Source organism: Meles meles, chromosome 14 (genome assembly GCF_922984935.1).
Source record: "Meles meles chromosome 14, mMelMel3.1 paternal haplotype, whole genome shotgun sequence".
NCBI classification, from domain to species: domain Eukaryota; kingdom Metazoa; phylum Chordata; class Mammalia; order Carnivora; family Mustelidae; genus Meles; species Meles meles.
Window position 1 is genome coordinate 3,883,539 of NC_060079.1, and position 4,792 is coordinate 3,888,330.

Consider the following 4,792-nt stretch of genomic DNA (forward strand, 5'->3'; position numbering starts at 1 on the left):
GCTTTGATGGACTCGACTTAGTTTTAGAGGAAACTATTTTAGTCTTCATTTTATCTTACGTTTATGGTTGAACTTTAAGATCTGATTTGGTCTTTGAAAGATCAACTACTCCTGTAAAGCCAGTGTCTCTCTTTTTTTTTTTAAGATTTTATTTATGTATCTGACAGAGATCACAAGCAGGCAGAGAGGCAGGCAGAGAGAGGAGGAGGCAGGCTGTCCACAGAGCAGAGAGCCCGATGCGGGGCCCGATCTCAGAACCCCGGGACCACGACCCGAGCGGAAGGCAGAGGCCCCAACCCACCAAGCCACCCAGTGTCTCTTTTTTTGTGATACCCCAACCAAGCCAAGAAGTGTCCCTTTTTTATATGTTTTTTTTTTTTTTTTTTTAATTGAGGGGCACCTGTGTGACTCAGTCATTAAACGTCAGCCTTTGGCTCAGGTCATGATCCCAGGGTCCTGGGATCAAGCCCTGCATCAGTCGCCCTGCTCAGTGGAGAGCCTGCTTCTCCTCCTCTCTCTGCTGCTCCCCCTGCTTGTGGTCTCTCTCAATCTGTCTCTTATTGACAGATAAGTAAGTAAGTAAATCTTTAAAAAAAGGAAATATTTTAAAAAATTTGTCAGAGAGTGTGCATAAGCAGGGGGACCAGCAGGCAGAGGGTGAAGCAGGCTCCCTGCAGAACAAGGAGTCTAGTGCAGGACTCGATCCCAGGACCCCAGGATTATGACCTCAGCCAAAGGCAGATGCCTAACTGACTGAGCCACCGAGGCTACCCTATTTATATGTATTTCACTCTCAAACTTCAGCTCTCAGTAACAGGGCTTTAGCTCCCTAGTTACAAAGTATCAGCCCTACTTTGGTCTAGATGGAGGGTTCACTGAGAGAACTTTCAACTTGTACTGACGGAAGTTTGTACATGAAAAGTACATTATTGAGTCAAATCCAGAATTTTCCAAAAATTTAGAAATTCAGAATTGAAAGTGCTAGTTATGTACAATGCATAGTTCTGTACAATCTGAGAAATTTTACTTCTGATTCAACCTCTGGGGGAGTGGTGTGTTGGGGGGGAAGTTATCCCTAGCAGTAGTGTATCTGGAATACATTCCTGTCCAGAGCATTCTTTCATTGCTAGCTCAAAAATAACATCAAATCCATAAATTAAAAAGAAAAACTGCTGTTAAACCAGTGGCTTGGGTAATCGTTCCAGTCATCGCCTCTGTTGGGTAACATTTTCCAGCTGCTTCTCAAATACTAATAGTGCAAACATCACAGAAGACTAGACTTAAGGAGAGTAGATATTTGGGGAAACTACCACAGTTTTATTTTTATTATTTAACGAATTAGCTTGTGAAAGGCTAGCACATTCCCTGCGAAGAAATTTAGCTTTCCATTCTACAGAACCAGACAGGCAACCTTTCTTTGTGTTTTTTCTCTGAATGGAATATTCATGCACTTAATATGTATTGAGCACTTTCCCTGTCCCAGGCACCAAGCCCCTGGGAACCACATGTGAAGCTGGCAGCCTCCATCCTCAGCCAAAAGCAGACCCCGCACTGGCTGGTGAGCAGTCAGGCGTTGGCGGGCCACTCCTCACAAGTGCTGCCCCGTGAGTCGGAGCCGCATTTCCCTCACTTACACATGCATGGTGTGCCTGGCACACAGGAGGTAGGAGAACATATTGGCCTCAGTGATTTATAAGCTACATTGAAAAATAAATATCAAGCTATTCTTTCTTCATGTTTATTGCTTTGATCATCATGACTTTTTGTATAAAAGTTTAAAAAAATCGATCACTAGGGAGCAGCAACCAGATAGAATATGTTGGAGTCAATGTTAACGGGAATTAAAATAAAAACTTAAAAAAATATATGTTGGAGGCAGAGGGTGGTGATATAGTCCGGGGAGATACTGTTTCAGGGAACAATAAGAATTTATTGGGACAGAATTTTGTTCCCTTGTTAAGCTAAAGGGGTGTTTTAGAGCTGAGAGAGGTAGTTATTGTGTTTTATCAGACATCTGGGAAAATGTGCCGGCTACAGCAATTCTGCCCACCCACACCCCCCCGAGGTGAGGATCAGCCCCTCCCGCGCGGGTCTTAGTGACCCCGCTCCCCCGCACCCACAGTGAATGGAGTGGCACCACGCTGACCAGACTATTTCAGTCCCAGGCTTCACAGAGCAGCACACTTTGCTAGTGGGACCGTCACAGCTTCTTCCCTTCTCTTCAAGAAGTGCCATGCTGCCAACATTTCCTTCAAGTAATTCTGCCTGGAGGGCTCTGAGGCAGCCCTGGAGATGGGCATCCCTTGCTGGTTACTGAAGACGTTTCTCCAGCCAGCTGACAGTAGGTCTACCGTATGTTTGTTTGATAAAAACAATCATTTGGGAATATCAACCAAAACACATCACAAATGCCAAGAGTTCAGGGTCCAGTTACCCAAACTTCTTGTTTGCTGCAGGTCTCTTAGCAAGGCAAAGGGAGAAAGGGGTCATTGTCTAGTCTGCTCTGATTTGAGAGGGGAGTGGAAGAGCATGACATTCCCATGGAAAATGGGGTTTCCAACAGACTCGGGGATTTCATGTGCTCAGCTATCAGCGTTCTCCATGACCCCCAAACAACCCCACTAAGTCATTGTATGGACTTCTGAATTGTCAGCAACGTGGAAATTATTATCCTTTCTCTTTCCACTCATGCTATGGTTATTTTGTGTCTCTGGAAATCTCTGCATTAGCAAGGACTTTAAAAAGGTGTTTCTTAGAATATTCTTTTGAGTTTTTGAAGTGGTTTGGTCGAGTAGGCTGCCTCCTAAGAAGTCAGGAAGCTTATGTCAAGCACGCCGTGCAGCACACACCTGCCTTCCCTGGGCCGGCTGGGCAGCCCCGCAGCCCTGACTCCTGTTCCTCAAGGTTGCAGAGGCAGAGCGGCGGACCTTTTATGAGACCCAGAAGTGGATCACATGTGAACACAGGTTTGCTAAAATCACAAGGGGTCCAAAGTAATAAAACACATGTTGGCTGCTTATTACTATACAAACATTTAATGAGTTGAGCTTGGGCCTTCCCTCCCCCACCCTCCATGAAGAAATAAGGTTTCTCCTCATCTAAACGCTAGACTTCTAGGATAACTAAAATTCTGTGTTTCTAGGATGCTACTTGCCCACAATTCCTAAGTTACACATGACCTTTCCATACATGTTACTAAAATTTGTTACCGGCCTAAGTAATTTTCAGTGAACTGACTTCATGAAGAAACAATAAGGAAGGGGGTATTTTGTAAAGAACATTTATTGAATACTTCACATGTGCCAGGTGCTGATATACTGATAAAATATAAATGTCTCATAAAAATACCAAGTGATTTTTAAAGTAAACTGAAAAGTCCCAAAGCAGGACCATCGAGGGCTGAGAAAGAGCAGACAGGAAGCCAGCTGCCCCCACCCCCACTTCCTGAGCACAGGTGCCAGGGTACCAGACTCTCCAGGACAGGCTGGGTTTCCACTGCAGTAACCATCCCACGGTCTCTGATTTTCAAGAGCAGACTTTCTGCTCCCTCCCCACGCCCGCTGCAGGCCCACCGTCCACTCAAGCACCTGGACAGCCAGAGCACTTGTGTGTGGAAAATTGTTGGCAGTCATGTCAGAAATAAAAGCTCTGCTTGGCACTTCCTTTCATGTTTTGTTAGCAAAGCAAGTCATCTGAGGTAGGGAAGTGTTATTCCTCCCCCCTTTTTCAAGTTTTTATTTTGAAATGATTCTAGACTCACAGGAAATTGCAAGAGCACTACAGAGAGGTCTCGTGTGTCTTTTACCCACTTGCCCACAATAACATCTTAACCAAGCACAGAATAACTACCAGGAGCTGGACACCGCAAACCACCTGAAGACCTCACTCAGAGTTCACACGTGTGTGCAAGCGCATGTGCCATGTAATGCCATCTGTAGAGCTGTGTGTAAGCCTTGCACAAACAAGATGCAGATGTGTTCCAGCTTCCCTAAGCTCTCCCTTTTCTGGGCCCACCCATCCTTCTCCCCAGACCGCCTCTTAACCTCTGCCATCCACCAATCTGCTCGCCATTCAAGAATGTTACATAGATGGAAACAAAGTACGGAACCTTTGGGGACTGGCTTCTGTCGCTCAGGACAAGGTCTTGAAATCCAAGTTGCATGTATCAGTAACTCCTGTTCTGTGGTGGGGATGAATGATGTCTCATTTCTGAAATCTAACAGTCTAGCATGCTCCTCACCCCCTTCTGCTGTAGCGTCTGCTTCGCAGATGGCAGTTTCTGTTTCTCAGGGGCTTGGAGCATTTGCTGTGGCTTTGCTGAGGGGGCAGGGGCTATGCACCCAGAAGGCACCTGGACCACATTCCCATTATCGCTCTGAGAACCGGAGCGAGGAGCAAACATCCAGGAGGCTTTCAGATACTAGTTCTAAGAATTACCAACTTCTCTCATGGAGACAAGTTGTGCCTCCTTGAGGGGCTGGAGCAGATGATGGGCCCCTTCACAAGTCCTGTGACATCCCAGGAAAGCGGCTGTGAAGGACTGGCAGGCCGTTGGGTGGAGTCAGAATGGGCCCATCTGAAGGGGGCAGATGACCTGAGGCAGAGGCCTAGGTCCTAATTCAGGTCTTGGCCAAGCCACTAAGCTGTTTGTACCCCAGGTTTCTTTTTTACCTATTCATAGGAGAGGAGAGCAGACTTTAGATGGGTTCTAAGATTTCTCCCACTCTAATTCCATGGATTCAAGTTGGCAAAAGCATCCTGAGGTCTAGAGGCACCCGCAGTCAGGAAGTCA